Below are 20,820 nucleotides of genomic sequence, written 5' to 3'. Positions count from 1 at the left end.
CACTCACTGACACACACTCACTGACACACTCACTCATTGACATGCTCACTGACACACACTCACTGACACACTCACTGACTCGCTCACTGACACATACTCCCTGACACACTCACTGGCACGCTCCCTCACAGACACGCTCACTGTCACTCTCACTGTCACTCTCACTCACTCACTGACTCACTCACTGACTCACTCACTGACACGCTCACTCACTGACACTCACTCACAGACACACTTAATGTCATTCTCACTGACTCACTCACTGTCATGCTCACTCACTGACACACACTCACTGACACGCTCACTGACACACACTCACTGACACACACTCACTGTCACACACTCACTGACACACACTCACTGATATGCTCACTGATACACACTCACTGACACATTCACTGACTCTCTCACTGACACACACTCCCTGCCAAACTCACTGTCACTCTCACTCACACACTCACTCACTGACATACGCTCACTGACACACACGCACTGACACACTCACTCGCTGACACTCTCGCTCACTGTCACGCCCACTGTCACACTCAATGACACACTCACTGACACACTCATTTACTGACACTCGCTCACTGACTCCCTCACTCACTGTCACTCTCACTGACTCACTCACTGACACGCTCACTCACTGACACACACTCACTGACATGCTCACTGACACACACTCACTGACACACTCACTGTCACACGCTCACTGACACACACTCACTGACACACACTCACTGACTCACTAACTCATTGACATGCTCATTGACACGCTCACTGACACACACTCACTGACACACACTCACTGACACACTCACTGACTCGCTCACTGACACATACTCCCTGACACACTCACTGGCACGCTCCCTCACAGACACACTCACTGTCACTCTCACTGTCACTCTTACTCACTCACTGACCCACTCACTGACTCACTCACTGACACGCTCACTCACTGACACTCACTCACAGACACATTTAATGTCACTCTCACTGACTCACTCACTGACATGCTCACTCACTGACACACACTCACTGACACGCTCACTGACACACACTCACTTACACACACTCACTGTCACACACTCACTGACACACACTCACTGATATGCTCACTGACACACACTCACTGACACATTCACTGACTCTCTCACTGACACACACTCCCTGCCAAACTCACTGTCACTCTCACTCACACACTCACTCACTGACACACGCTCACTGACACACACTCACTGACACACTCACTCGCTGACACGCTCGCTCACTGTCACGCCCACTGTCACACTCAATGACACACTCACTGACACACTCATTCACTGACACACGCTCACTGACTCCCTCACTCACTGTCACTCTCAGTGACTCACTCACTGACACACACTCACTGACACACTCACTGACACACGCTCACTGACACACACTCACTGACACACACTCACTGACATACACTCACTGACACACGCTCACTGACTCACTAACTCATTGACATGCTCATTGACACGCTCACTGACACACACTCACTGACACACACTCACTGACACACTCACTGACTCGCTCACTGACACATATTCCCTGACACACTCACTGGCATGCTCACTCAACGTCAAACTCACTGTCACACTCACTGACACACTCACTGACACACTCATTGACACACTCTCACCGACTCACTCACTCACTGACACACTCACTGACACTCACTCACTCACTCATTGACATGCTCACTGGCACACTCACTGGCATGCTCCCTCACAGACACACTCACTGTCACTCTCACTCACTCACTGACCCACTCACTGACTCACTCACTGGCACGCTCATTCACTGACACACACACTCATAGACACACTCAATGTCACTCTCACTGACTCACTCACTGACACGCTCACTCACTGACACACACTCACTGACACACACTCACTGACACGCTCACTGACACACACTCACTAACACACGCTCACTGACTCACTCACTCACACACGCTCACTGACACACACTCACTGACACTCACTCACTGACACACACTCACTGACTCATTCACTGACACTCACTCACTCACACTCATTGACATGCTCACTGGCACACTCACTGGCATGCTCCCTCACAGACATGTTTCACTGTCACTCTCACTGTCACTCTCACTCACTCACTGACCCACTCACTGACTCACTCACTGACACGCTCACTCACAGACACACTTAATGTCACTCTCACTGGCTCACTCACTGACACGCTCACTCACTGACACACACTCACTGACACGCTCACTGACACACACTCACTGACACACGCTCACTGACACACACTCACTGACACACACTCACTGACACACGCTCACTGACTCACTCACTCATTGACATGCTCATTGACACACTCACTGACCACACTCACTGACACACACTCACTGACACAGTCTCTCATTGACATGCTCACTGACACACACTCACTGACACACTCACTGACTCGCTCACTGACACATACTCCCTGACACACTCACTGTCATGCTCACTCACCGTCAAACTCACTGTCACACTCACTGACACACTCACTCACTGACACTTGCTCACTGACACCCTCACTCACTGTCACACTCACTGACACACTCACTGACACATACTTACTGACACACTCATTGACACACTCTCACCGACACACGCACTGGCATGCTCCCTCACAGACACACTCACTGTCACTCTCACTGTCACTCTCACTCACTCACTGACCCACTCACTGACTCACTCACTGACAAGCTCACTCACTGACACACTCACTCATAGACACACTCAATGTCACTCTCACTGACTCACTCACTGACACGCTCACTCACTGACACACACTCACTGACATGCTCACTGACACACACTCACTGACACACACTCACTGACACACGCTCACTGACTCGCTCACTGACACACATTCACTGACACACGTTCACTGACACACGCTCACTGACACAGTCACTGACACACTCACTGGCATACACACACTGACACACTCCCTCACTCACACATGCTCACTGACACATACTCACTGACACTCGCTCACTGACACACTCACTCACACATGCTCAATAACACACGCTCACTGACACCCTCAGTCACTGTCACACTCACTGAAACACTCACTGACACATGCTCACTGACACATGCTCACTGGCACTCTCATTGACACACACTCACTGACACACTCACTGACACACTCTCACCGATACACTCATTCACTGATACACTCACTGACACACTCACTGACACATGCTCACTGACCCACTCACTCACTGACACTCGCTCACTGACACACGCTCACTGACACACTGACTCACTCACTGACGCTCAGTGACACACACTCACTGACATGCTCACTGACACACGCTCACTGAAACACACTCACTGACACACTCACTCGCTGACACGCTTGCTCACTGTCACGCCCACTGTCACACTCACTGACACACTCACTCACTGACACACGCTCACTGACACACACTCACTGACACACGCTCACTGACTCACTCACTGACACATGCTCACTGACACACTCATTGGCACACTCTCACCGACACACTCACTCACTGACACACTCACTGACACTCACTCACTCACTCATTGACATGCTCACTGGCACACTCACTGGCACGCTCCCTCACAGACACACTCACTGTCACTCTCACTGTCACTGACCCACTCACTGACTCACTCACTGACATGCTCACTCACTGACACACTCACTCACAGACACACTTAATGTCACTCTCACTGGCTCACTCACTGACACGCTCAGTCACTGACACACACTCACTGACACACTCACTGACACACACTCACTGACACACACTCACTGACACGCTCACTGACACACACTCACTGACACACACTCACTTTCACAGGCTCACTGACACACACTCACTGACATGCTCACTGACACACACTCACTGACACACACTCACTGACACACGCTCACTGACTCGCTCACTGACACACATTCACTGACACATGTTCACTGACACACGCTCACTGACACAGTCACTGACACACTCACTGGCATACACACACTGACACACTCCCTCACTCACACATGCTCACTGACACATACTCACTGACACTCGCTCACTGACACACTCACTCACACATGCTCAATAACACACGCTCACTGACACCCTCAGTCACTGTCACACTCACTGAAACACTCACTGACACATGCTCACTGACACATGCTCACTGGCACTCTCATTGACACACACTCACTGACACACTCACTGACACACTCTCACCGACACACTCATTCACTGATACACTCACTGACACACTCACTGACACATGCTCACTGACCCACTCACTCACTGACACTCGCTCACTGACACACTCACACACGCTCACTTACACACACTCACTGACACTCGCTCACTGACACTCGCTCACTGACACACTGACTCACTCACTGACGCTCAGTGACACACACTCACTGACACACACTCACTGACATGCTCACTGACACACGCTCACTGAAACACACTCACTGACACACTCACTCGCTGACACGCTTGCTCACTGTCACACCCACTGTCACACTCACTGACACACTCACTCACTGTCACACTCACTGACACACTCACTGACACATGCTCAATGACACACTCATTGACACACTCTCACCGACACACTCACTCACTGACACACTCACTGACACTCACTCACTCACTCACTCACTGACACACACTCACTGACTCATTCACTGACACTCACTCACTCACACTCATTGACATGCTCACTGGCACACTCACTGGCATGCTCCCTCACAGACATGTTTCACTGTCACTCTCACTGTCACTCTCACTCACTCACTGACCCACTCACTGACTCACTCACTGACACGCTCACTCACAGACACACTTAATGTCACTCTCACTGGCTCACTCACTGACACGCTCACTCACTGACACACACTCACTGACACGCTCACTGACACACACTCACTGACACACGCTCACTGACACACACTCACTGACACACACTCACTGACACACGCTCACTGACTCACTCACTCATTGACATGCTCATTGACACACTCACTGACCACACTCACTGACACACACTCACTGACACAGTCTCTCATTGACATGCTCACTGACACACACTCACTGACACACTCACTGACTCGCTCACTGACACATACTCCCTGACACACTCACTGTCATGCTCACTCACCGTCAAACTCACTGTCACACTCACTGACACACTCACTCACTGACACTTGCTCACTGACACCCTCACTCACTGTCACACTCACTGACACACTCACTGACACATACTTACTGACACACTCATTGACACACTCTCACCGACACACGCACTGGCATGCTCCCTCACAGACACACTCACTGTCACTCTCACTGTCACTCTCACTCACTCACTGACCCACTCACTGACTCACTCACTGACAAGCTCACTCACTGACACACTCACTCATAGACACACTCAATGTCACTCTCACTGCCTCACTCACTGACACGCTCACTCACTGACACACACTCACTGACTCGCTCACTGACACACATTCACTGACACACGTTCACTGACACACGCTCACTGACACAGTCACTGACACACTCACTGGCATACACACACTGACACACTCCCTCACTCACACATGCTCACTGACACATACTCACTGACACTCGCTCACTGACACACTCACTCACACATGCTCAATAACACACGCTCACTGACACCCTCAGTCACTGTCACACTCACTGAAACACTCACTGACACATGCTCACTGACACATGCTCACTGGCACTCTCATTGACACACACTCACTGACACACTCACTGACACACTCTCACCGATACACTCATTCACTGATACACTCACTGACACACTCACTGACACATGCTCACTGACCCACTCACTCACTGACACTCGCTCACTGACACACGCTCACTGACACACTGACTCACTCACTGACGCTCAGTGACACACACTCACTGACATGCTCACTGACACACGCTCACTGAAACACACTCACTGACACACTCACTCGCTGACACGCTTGCTCACTGTCACGCCCACTGTCACACTCACTGACACACTCACTCACTGACACACGCTCACTGACACACACTCACTGACACACGCTCACTGACTCACTCACTGACACATGCTCACTGACACACTCATTGGCACACTCTCACCGACACACTCACTCACTGACACACTCACTGACACTCACTCACTCACTCATTGACATGCTCACTGGCACACTCACTGGCACGCTCCCTCACAGACACACTCACTGTCACTCTCACTGTCACTGACCCACTCACTGACTCACTCACTGACATGCTCACTCACTGACACACTCACTCACAGACACACTTAATGTCACTCTCACTGGCTCACTCACTGACACGCTCAGTCACTGACACACACTCACTGACACACTCACTGACACACACTCACTGACACACACTCACTGACACGCTCACTGACACACACTCACTGACACACACTCACTTTCACAGGCTCACTGACACACACTCACTGACATGCTCACTGACACACACTCACTGACACACACTCACTGACACACGCTCACTGACTCGCTCACTGACACACATTCACTGACACACGTTCACTGACACACGCTCACTGACACAGTCACTGACACACTCACTGGCATACACACACTGACACACTCCCTCACTCACACATGCTCACTGACACATACTCACTGACACTCGCTCACTGACACACTCACTCACACATGCTCAATAACACACGCTCACTGACACCCTCAGTCACTGTCACACTCACTGAAACACTCACTGGCACATGCTCACTGACACATGCTCACTGGCACTCTCATTGACACACACTCACTGACACACTCACTGACACACTCTCACCGATACACTCATTCACTGATACACTCACTGACACACTCACTGACACATGCTCACTGACCCACTCACTCACTGACACTCGCTCACTGACACACTCACACACGCTCACTTACACACACTCACTTACACACACTCACTGACACTCGCTCACTGACACTCGCTCACTGACACACTGACTCACTCACTGACGCTCAGTGACACACACTCACTGACACACACTCACTGACATGCTCACTGACACACGCTCACTGAAACACACTCACTGACACACTCACTCGCTGACACGCTTGCTCACTGTCACACCCACTGTCACACTCACTGACACACTCACTCACTGTCACACTCACTGACACACTCACTGACACATGCTCAATGACACACTCATTGACACACTCTCACCGACACACTCACTCACTGACACACTCACTGACACTCACTCACTCACTCACTCATTGACATGCTCACTGGCACACTCACTGGCACGCTCCCTCACAGACACGCTCACTGTCACTCTCACTGTCACTCTCACTCACTCACTGACCCACTCACTGACACACTCACTCACAGACACACTTAATGTCACTCTCACTGACACACTCACTGACTCGCTCACTGACATGCTCACTCACTGACACACACTCACTGACACACTCACTGACACACGCTAACCGACACGCTCACTGACACACGCTCACTGACACACACTCACTGACACACACTCACTGTCACACGCTCACTGACACACACTCACTGACATGCTCACTGACACACAATCACTGACACACTCACTCACTGACACACACTCACTGACACGCACTCACTGACACACACTCACTGACATGCTCACTGGCACACACTCACTGACACACACTCACTGTCACACACTCACTGACATGCTCACTGACACACACTCACTGACACACTCACTGACTCGCTCACTGACACACACTCCCTGACACACTCACTGTCATGCTCACTCACTGCCAAACTCACTGTCACTCTCACTCACACACTCACTCACTGGCACGCTCACTCACTGACAAACTCACTGACACACTCACTCGCTGACATTCTCGCTCACTGTCACGCCCACTGTCACACTCAATGACACACTCACTGACACACTCACTCACTGACACACACTCACTGACATGCTCACTGGCACACACTCACTGACACACACTCACTGTCACACACTCACTGACATGCTCACTGACACACACTCACTGACACACTCACTGACTCGCTCACTGACACACACTCCCTGACACACTCACTGTCATGCTCACTCACTGCCAAACTCACTGTCACTCTCACTCACACACTCACTCACTGGCACGCTCACTCACTGACAAACTCACTGACACACTCACTCACTGGCATGCTCACTCACTGCCACACTCACTGTCACACTCACTGACACACTCACAGACACCTCACTCACTGGCATGCTCACTCACTGTCACACTCACTGTCACACTCACTGACAATTTCATTGACACACACTCACCGACACCCTCACTCACTGTCACATTCCCTGACACTCACTCACTGACTCACTCACTCATTGACATGCTCACTGGCACACTCACTGGCACGCTCCCACAAAAACACCCTCACTGTCACTCACACTGCCACTCTCACATTCGCTCTCACTCACTCAATGACCCACTCACTGACACACTCACTCACTGACACACTCACTCTCACTCTCACTGACACACTCACTGACACGCTCACTCACTGACACACACTCACTGACACACTCACTGACACACGCTCACCGACACGCTCACTGACACACGCTCACTGACACACTCACTCACTGACACTCGCTCACTGACACACTCACTGACACACGCTCACTGACACTCGCTCACTGACACACTCACTCAGTGTCACACTCACTGTCACTCTCACTGACTCACTCACTGACACGCTCACTCACTGACACACACTCACTGACACAAACTCACTGACATGCTCACTGACACACGCTCACTGACACACTCACTCATTGACACTCGCTCACTGACATCCTCACTCACTGTCACACTCACTGACACACTCACTGATACATGCTCACTGACACACACTCATTGACACACTCACTGACACACACTCACTGACACACACTCACTGACACTCGCTCACTGACACACTCACTGACATGCTAACACACACTCACTGACATACACTCACAGTCTTGCTCACTGACACGCTCACTGACACACACTCACTGACATGCTCACTGACACACACTCACTGACACACGCTTTTTGACACACGCTCACTGACACACTCACTGACACACACTCACTGATATCCTCACTGACACACTCACTGGCACATGCTCACTGACAAACGCTCACTGGCTCGCTCATTGACACACACTCACTGACACACTCACTGACACACTCACTGAGACACTCTCACCGATATACTCACTCACTGACACACTCACTGACACATTCACTGACACACGCTCACTGACACACTCACTCACTGTCACACTCACTGACACACTCACTGATACATGCTCACTGTCACACACTCACTGACACACTCTCACCGACACACTCACTCACTGACATTCACTCACTGACTCACTCACGCATTGACATGCTCACTGGCACACTCACTGGCATGCTCCCTCACAGACACACTCACTGTCACTCTCACTGTCACTCTCACTGTCACTCTCGCTCACTCACTGATCCTCTCACTGAATCATTCACTGACACGCTCACTCACTGACACACTCACTGACACACGCACGGACACGCTCATTCACTTACACACACACTCACTGACACACTTACTCACTGAACCACTCAGTAACTCACTCACTGACACCCTCACTCACTGTCATGCTCACTCACTATCATACTTGCTGTCACACTCACTGACACGCCCACTCGCTGACATGCGCGCTTACTACTACGCCCACTGTCACACTCACTGACACACTTACTCACTGACACACGCTGACTGACACCCTCACTCACCGTCACACTCACTGACACACACTCACTGACACATTCACTGACTCGCTCACTGACACATACTCCCTGACACACTCACTGACATGCTCACTGACACACACTCACTGACACATTCACTGACTCGCTCACTGACACATACTCCCTGACACACTCACTGTCATGCTCACTCACCGTCAAACTCACTGACACACTCACTCACTGACACTTGCTCACTGACACCCTCACTCACTGTCGCACTCACTGACACACTCACTCACTGACACTTGCTCACTGACACCCTCACTCACTGTCACACTCACTGACACACTCACTGACACATGCTCACTGAAACACTCATTGACACAATCTCACCGACACACTCACTGGCATGCTCCCTCACAGACACACTCACTGTCACTCTCACTGTCACTCTCACTCACTCACTGACCCACTCACTGACTCACTCACTGACACGCTCACTCACTGACACACTCACTCATAGACACACTCAATGTCACTCTCACTGACTCACTCACTGACACGCTCACTCACTGACACACACTCACTGACACACACTCACTAACACACACTCACTGACGCACGCTCACTGACACATACTCACTGGCACGCTCACTGACACACGCTCACTGACACACACTCACTGACACACGCTCACTGACTCGCTCACTGACACACATTCACTGACACACGTTCACTGACACACACTCACTGACACAGTCACTGACACACTCACTGGCATACACACACTGACACACTCCCTCACTCACACATGCTCACTGACACATACTCACTGACACTCGCTCACTGACACACTCACTCACACATGCTCACGAACACACGCTCACTGACACCCTCAGTCACTGACACACTCACTGAAACACTCACTGACACATGCTCACTGACACATGCTCACTGGCTCTCTCATTGACACACACTCACTGACACACTCACTGACACACTCTCACCGATACACTCACTCACTGATACACTCACTGACACACTCACTGACACATGCTCACTGACCCACTCACTCACTGACACTCGCTCACTGACACTCACTCACTGACACACTGACTCACTCACTGACGCTCAGTGACACACACTCACTGACACACACTCACTGTCACACGCTCACTGACACACACTCACTGACATGCTCACTGACACACGCTCACTGAAACACACTCACTGACACACTCACTCGCTGACACGCTTGCTCACTGTCACTCCCACTGTCACACTCACTGACACACTCACTCACTGACACACGCTCACTGACTCACTCACTGACACATGCTCACTGACACACTCATTGGCACACTCTCACCGACACACTCACTCACTGACACACTCACTGACACTCACTCACTCACTCATTGACATGCTCACTGGCACACTCACTGGCACACTCCCTCACAGACACGCTCACTGTCACTCTCACTGTCACTGACCCACTCACTGACTCATTCACTGACATGCTCACTCACTGACACACTCACTCACAGACACACTTAATGTCACTCTCACTGGCTCACTCACTGACACGCTCAGTCACTGACACACACTCACTGACACGCTCACTGACACACACTCACTGACACACACTCACTGACACGCTCACTGACACACACTCACTGACACACACTCACTGTCACACGCTCACTGACACACACTCACTGACATGCTCACTGACACACACTCACTGACACACTCACTGACTCGCTCACTGACACACACTCCCTGACACACTCACTGTCATGCTCACTCACTGCCAAACTCATTGTCACTCTCACTCACACACTCACTCACTGACACGCTCACTCACTGGCACACTCAGTGACACACTCACTCGCTGACACGCTTGCTCACTGTCATGCCCACTGTCACACTCGATGACACACTCACTGACACACTCACTCACTGACACACGCTCACTGACACCCTCACTCACTGTCACTCTCACTGACACACACTCACTGACATGCTCACTCACTGACACATGCTCACTGACACGCTCACTAACACACACTCACTGACACACACTCACTGACACACGCTCACTGACACACACTCACTGACATGCTCACTGACACACGCTCACTGACACACACTCATTGACACACACTCACTGACACACACTCACTGACATACTCACTCATTGACATGCTGACTGACACACGCTCACTGGCTGGCTCATTGACACACACTCACTGACACACTCACTGACACACGCTCACTGACACACTCACTCACTGACACTTGCTCGCTGACACACTCACACACGCTCACTTACACACACTCACTGAAACTCGCTCACTGACACTCGCTCACTGACACACTCACTCACTCACAGATGCTCACTGACACACACTCACTGACACGCTCACTGACACACACTCACTGACACACACTCACTGTCACACGCTCACTGACACACACATACTGACATGCTCATTGACACACGCTCACTGACACACACTCACTGACACACTCACTCGCTGACACGCTTGCTCACTGTCACACTCACTGACACACTCACTCACTGTCACACTCACTGACACACTCACTGACACATGCTCAATGACACACTCATTGACACACTCTCACCGACACACTCACTCACTGACACACTCACTGACACTCACTCACTCACTCACTCATTGACTTGCTCACTGGCACACTCACTGGCATGCTCCCTCACAGACACGCTCACTGTCACTCTCACTGTCACTCTCACTCACTCACTGACCCACTCACTGACACACTCACTCACAGACACACTTAATGTCACTCTCACTGACACCACTCACTGACTCGCTCACTGACATGCTCACTCACTGACACACACTCACTGACACACTCACTGACACACGCTCACCGGCACGCTCACTGACACACGCTCACTGACACACACTCACTGACACACACTCACTGTCACACGCTCACTGACACACACACACTGACATGCTCACTGACACACACTCACTGACACACTCACTCACTGACACACACTCACTGACACGCTCACTGACACACACTTACTGACACACACTCACTGTCACACGCTCACTGACACACACTCACTGACATGCTCACTGACACACACTCACTGACACACTCCCTGACTCGCTCACTGACACACACTCCCTGACACACTCACTGTCATGCTCACTCACTGCCAAACTCACTGTCACTCTCACTCACACACTCACTCACTGGCACGCTCACTCACTGACACACTCACTGACACACTCACTCGCTGACATGCTCACTCAATGTCACGCCCACTGTCACACTCAATGACACACTCACTGACACACTCACTCACTGACACATGCTCACTGACACCCTCACTCACTGTCACTCTCACTGACACACACTCACTGACATGCTCACTCACTGACACATGCTCACTGACATGCTCACTAACACACACTCACTGATACACACTCACTGACACACGCTCACTGACACACACTCATTGACACGCTCACTGACACACGCGCACTGACACACACTCACTGACACACACTCACTGACACATGCTCACTGACACACACTCACTGACACACTCACTCATTGACATGCTCACTGACACACACTCACTGACACACTCACTGACTCGCTCACTGACACATACTCCCTGACACACTCACTGTCATGCTCACTCACCGTCAAACTCACTGTCACTCTCACTCACACACTCACTCACTGGCATGCTCACTCACTGCCACACTCACTGACACACTCACAGACACCTCACTCACTGGCATGCTCACTCACTGTCACACTCACTGTCACACTCACTGACAATTTCATTGACACACACTCACCGACACCCTCACTCACTGTCACATTCCCTGACACTCACTCACTGACTCACTCACTCATTGACATGCTCACTGGCACACTCACTGGCACGCTCCCACAAAAACACCCTCACTGTCACTCACACTGCCACTCTCACATTCACTCTCACTCACTCAATGACCCACTCACTGACACACTCACTCACTGACACACTCACTCTCACTCTCACTGACACACTCACTGACACGCTCACTCACTGACACACACTCACTGACACACTCACTGACACACGCTCACCGACACGCTCACTGACACACGCTCACTGACACACTCACTCACTGACACTCGCTCACTGACACACTCACTGACACACGCTCACTGACACTCGCTCACTGACACACTCACTCAGTGTCACACTCACTGTCACTCTCACTGACTCACTCAGTGACACGCTCACTCACTGACACACACTCACTGACACAAACTCACTGACATGCTCACTGACACACGCTCACTGACACACTCACTCATTGACACTCGCTCACTGACATCCTCACTCACTGACACACTCACTGACACACTCACTGATACATGCTCACTGACACACACTCATTGACACACTCACTGACACACACTCACTGACACACACTCACTGACACTCGCTCACTAACACACTCACTGACATGCTAACACACACTCACTGACACACATTCACAGTCTTGCTCACTGACACGCTCACTGACACACACTCACTGACATGCTCACTGACACACACTCACTGACACACGCTTTCTGACACACGCTCACTGACACACTCACTGACACACACTCACTGATATCCTCACTGACACACTCACTGGCACATGCTCACTGACAAACGCTCACTGGCTCGCTCATTGACACACACTCACTGACACACTCACTGACACACTCACTGAGACACTCTCACCGATATACTCACCCACTGACACACTCACTGACACATTCACTGACACACGCTCACTGACACACTCACTCACTGTCACACTCACTGACACACTCACTGATTCATGCTCACTGTCACACACTCACTGACACACTCTCACCGACACACTCACTCACTGACATTCACTCACTGACTCACTCGCTCATTGACATGCTCACTGGCACACTCACTGGCATGCTCCCTCACAGACACACTCACTGTCACTCTCACTGTCACTCTCACTGTCACTCTCGCTCACTCACTGATCCTCTCACTGAATCATTCACTGACACGCTCACTCACTGACACACTCACTGACACACGCACGGACACGCTCATTCACTTACACACACACTCACTGACACACTTACTCACTGAACCACTCAGTAACTCACTCACTGACACCCTCACTCACTGTCATGCTCACTCACTATCATACTTGCTGTCACACTCACTGACACGCCCACTCGCTGACATGCGCGCTCACTACTACGCCCACTGTCACACTCACTGACACACTTACTCACTGACACACGCTGACTGACACCCTCACTCACCGTCACACTCACTGACACACACTCACTGACACATTCACTGACTCGCTCACTGACACATACTCCCTGACACACTCACTGACATGCTCACTGACACACACTCACTGACACATTCACTGACTCGCTCACTGACACATACTCCCTGACACACTCACTGTCATGCTCACTCACCGTCAAACTCACTGACACACTCACTCACTGACACTTGCTCACTGACACCCTCACTCACTGTCGCACTCACTGACACACTCACTCACTGACACTTGCTCACTGACACCCTCACTCACTGTCACACTCACTGACACACTCACTGACACATGCTCACTGAAACACTCATTGACACAATCTCACCGACACACTCACTGGCATGCTCCCTCACAGACACACTCACTGTCACTCTCACTGTCACTCTCACTCACTGACCCACTCACTGACTCACTCACTGACACGCTCACTCACTGACACACTCAATCATAGACACACTCAATGTCACTCTCACTGACTCACTCACTGACACGCTCACTCACTGACACACACTCACTGACATGCTCACTGACACACACTCACTAACACACACTCACTGATGCACGCTCACTGACACATACTCACTGGCACGCTCACTGACACACGCTCACTGACACACACTCACTGACACACACTCACTGACATGCTCACTGACACACGCTCACTGACACACACTCACTGACACACGCTCACTGACTCGCTCACTGACACACATTCACTGACACACGTTCACTGACACACGCTCACTGACACAGTCACTGACACACTCACTGGCATACACACACTGACACACTCCCTCACTCACACATGCTCACTGACACATACTCACTGACACTCGCTCACTGACACACTCACTCACACATGTTCACGAACACACGCTCACTGACACCCTCAGTCACTGTCACACTCACTGAAACACTCACTGACACATGCTCACTGACACATGCTCACTGGCTCTCTCATTGACACACACTCACTGACACACTCACTGACACACTCTCACCGATACACTCACTCACTGATTCACTCACTGACACACTCACTGACACATGCTCACTGACCCACTCACTCACTGACACTCGCTCACTGACACACTCACACACGCTCACTTACACACACTCACTGACACTCGCTCACTGACACTCGCTCACTGACACACTGACTCACTCACTGACGCTCAGTGACACACACTCACTGACTCACTCACTGACACACACTCACTGTCACACGCTCACTGACACACACTCACTGACTCGCTCACTGACACACACTCACTGTCACACGCTCACTGACACACACTCACTGACATGCTCACTGACACACGCTCACTGAAACACACTCACTGACACACTCACTCGCTGACACGCTTGCTCACTGTCACTCCCACTGTCACACTCACTGACACACTCACTCACTGACACACGCTCACTGACACACACTCACTGACACACGCTCACTGACTCACTCACTGACACATGCTCACTGACACACTCATTGGCACACTCTCACCGACACACTCACTCACTGACACACTCACTGACACTCACTCACTCACTCATTGACATGCTCACTGGCACACTCACTGGCACGCTCCCTCACAGACACGCTCACTGTCACTCTCACTGTCACTGACCCACTCACTGACTCATTCACTGACATGCTCACTCACTGACACACTCACTCACAGACACACTTAATGTCACTCTCACTGGCTCATTCACTGACACGCTCAGTCACTGACACACACTCACTGACACGCTCACTGACACACACTCACTGACACACACTCACTGACACGCTCACTGACACACACTCACTGACACACACTCACTGTCACACGCTCACTGACACACACTCACTGACATGCTCACTGACACACACTCACTGACACACTCACTGACTCGCTCACTGACACACACTCCCTGACACACTCACTGTCATGCTCACTCACTGCCAAACTCATTGTCACTCTCACTCACACACTCACTCACTGACACGCTCACTCACTGGCACACTCACTGACACACTCACTTGCTGACATGCTCGCTCACTGTCACGCCCACTGTCACACTCGATGACACACTCACTGACACACTCACTCACTGACACACGCTCACTGACACCCTCACTCACTGTCACTCTCACTGACACACACTCACTGACATGCTCACTCACTGACACATGCTCACTGACACGCTCACTAACACACACTCACTGACACACACTCACTGACATGCTCACTGACACACGCTCACTGACACACACTCATTGACACACACTCACTGACACACACTCACTGACACACTCACTCATTGACATGCTGACTGACACACGCTCACTGGCTCGCTCATTGACACACACTCACTGACACACTCACTGACACACGCTCACTGACACACTCACTCACTGACACTTGCTCGCTGACACACTCACACACGCTCACTTACACACACTCACTGACACTCGCTCACTGACACTCGCTCACTGACACACTCACTCACTCACAGATGCTCACTGACACACACTCACTGACACGCTCACTGACACACACTCACTGACACACACTCACTGTCACACGCTCACTGACACACACATACTGACATGCTCATTGACACACGCTCACTGACACACACTCACTGACACACTCACTCGCTGACACGCTTGCTCACTGTCACACTCACTGACACACTCACTCACTGTCACACTCACTGACACACTCACTGACACATGCTCAATGACACACTCATTGACACACTCTCACCGACATACTCACTCACTGACACACTCACTCACTCACTAACTCATTGACTTGCTCACTGGCACACTCACTGGCATGCTCCCTCACAGACACGCTCACTGTCACTCTCACTGTCACTCTCACTCACTCACTGACCCACTCACTGACACACTCACTCACAGACACACTTAATGTCACTCTCACTGACACCACTCACTGACTCGCTCACTGACATGCTCACTCACTGACACACACTCACTGACACACTCACTGACACACGCTCACCGACACGCTCACTGACACACGCTCACTGACACACACTCACTGACACACACTCACTGTCACACGCTCACTGACACACACACACTGACATGCTCACTGACACACACTCACTGACACACTCACTCACTGACACACACTCACTGACACGCTCACTGACACACACTTACTGACACACACTCACTGTCACACGCTCACTGACACACACTCACTGACATGCTCACTGACACACACTCACTGACACACTCCCTGACTCGCTCACTGACACACACTCCCTGACACACTCACTGTCATGCTCACTCACTGCCAAACTCACTGTCACTCTCACTCACACACTCACTCACTGGCACGCTCACTCACTGACACACTCACTGACACACTCACTCGCTGACATGCTCGCTCACTGTCACGCCCACTGTCACACTCAATGACACACTCACTGACACACTCACTCACTGACACATGCTCACTGACACCCTCACTCACTGTCACTCTCACTGACACACACTCACTGACATGCTCACTCACTGACACATGCTCACTGACATGCTCACTAACACACACTCACTGATACACACTCACTGACACACGCTCACGGACACACACTCACTGACACGCTCACTGACACACGCGCACTGACACACACTCACTGACACACACTCACTGGCACACGCTCACTGACACACACTCACTGACACACTCACTCATTGACATGCTCACTGACACACACTCACTGACACACTCACTGACTCGCTCACTGACACATACTCCCTGACACACTCACTGTCATGCTCACTCACCGTCAAACTCACTGTCACTCTCACTCACACACTCACTCACTGGCATGCTCACTCACTGCCACACTCACTGTCACACTCACTGACACACTCACTGACACACTCACCGACACCTCACTCACTGGCATGCTCACTCACTGTCACACTCACTGACAATTTCATTGACACACACTCACCGACACCCTCACTCACTGTCACACTCCCTGACACTCACTCACTGACTCACTCACTCATTGACATGCTCACTGGCACACTCACTGGCACGCTCCCACAAAAACACCCTCACTGTCACTCACACTGCCACTCTCACATTCACAGGAATGTGGGAAGGGAGGTCTTTAAGATAATCACTATCACTCAGGGGGGTAGTGCTGGACAGGCTAATGGGACTCAAGGTAGACAAGTCCCCTGGTCCTGATGAAATGCATCCCAGGGTATTAAAAGAGATGGCGGAAGTTATAGCAGATGCATTCGTGATAATCTACCAAAATTCTCTGGACTCTGGGGAGGTACCAGCGGATTGGAAAGCAGCTAATGTAACGCCTCTGTTTAAAAAAGGGGGCAGACAAAAGGCAGGTAACTATAGGCCAGTTAGTTTAACATCTGTAGTGGGGAAAATGCTTGAAACTATCACTAAGGAAGAAATAGCAGGACATCTAGATAGGAATAGTGCAATCAAGCAGACGCAGCATGGATTCATGAAGGGGAAATCATGTTTAACTAATTTACTGGAATTCTTTGAGGATATAATGAGCATGGTGGATAGAGGTGTACCGATGGATGTGGTGTATTTAGATTTCCAAAAGGCATTCGATAAGGTGCCACACAAAAGGTTACTGCAGAAGATAAAGGTACGCGGAGTCAGAGGAAATGTATTAGCATGGATCGAGAATTGGCTGGCGAACAGAAAGCAGAGAGTCGGGATAAATGGGTCCTTTTCGGGTTGGAAATCAGTGGTTCGTGGTGTGCCACAGGGATCGGTGCGGGGACCACAACTGTTGACAATATACAAAGATGACCTGGAAGATGGGACAGAGTGTAGTGTAACAAAATTTGCAGATGTCACAAAGATTAGTGGGAAAGCGGGTTGTGTAGAGGACACAGAGAGGCTGCAAAGAGATTTAGATAGGTTAATCGAATGGGCTAAGGTTTGGCAGATGGAATACAATGTCGGAAAATGTGAGGTCATCCACCTTGGGAAATAAAACAGTAAAAGGGAATATTATTGGAATGGGGAGAAATTACAACATGCTGCGGTGCAGCGGGACCTGGGGGTCCTTGTGCATGAAACTCTTTTAGACAAGGAAATATTAATTCTGGAAGAACAATGACCACGACGTGATTTGAACACGCAACCTTCGGATCGGGAGTCAGACACACTACCGTTGCACCATGAGACCTACATAATGTTTCCACCCGGGCTCGAAACGGGGACCTTTTGCGTGTGAGGCTAACGTGATAACCGCTACACTACAGAAACACTGTTCTGCACCCAAAAAGTTAGTTTGCAGGTGCAGCCGGTAATCAGGAAGGCGAATGGAATGTTGGCCTTCATTGCGAGAGGGATGGAGTACAAAAGCAGGGAGGTCCTGCTGCAACTGTACAGGGTATTGGTGAGGCCGCACCTGGAGTACTGCGTGCAGTTTTGGTCACCTTACTTAAGGAAGGATATACTGGCTTTGGAGGGGGTACAGAGACGATTCACTAGGCTGATTCCGGAGATGAAGGGGTTACCTTATGATGATT

General features: G+C 51.0%; 1 non-coding gene across 1 annotated transcript; it reads right to left on the bottom strand.

The window, feature by feature from the left end:
* Positions 1–20,481: 20,481 nt before the first annotated feature.
* On the bottom strand, positions 20,482–20,554 carry trnav-cac (transfer RNA valine (anticodon CAC)). The gene has a single exon. It is a non-coding gene; the product is annotated as a tRNA-Val (tRNA).
* Positions 20,555–20,820: the final 266 nt, after the last annotated feature.

Source organism: Pristiophorus japonicus, unplaced genomic scaffold (assembly GCF_044704955.1).
Source record: "Pristiophorus japonicus isolate sPriJap1 unplaced genomic scaffold, sPriJap1.hap1 HAP1_SCAFFOLD_354, whole genome shotgun sequence".
Lineage (NCBI taxonomy): Eukaryota > Metazoa > Chordata > Chondrichthyes > Pristiophoridae > Pristiophorus > Pristiophorus japonicus.
This window is presented reverse-complemented; position numbering and strand designations above follow the sequence as displayed.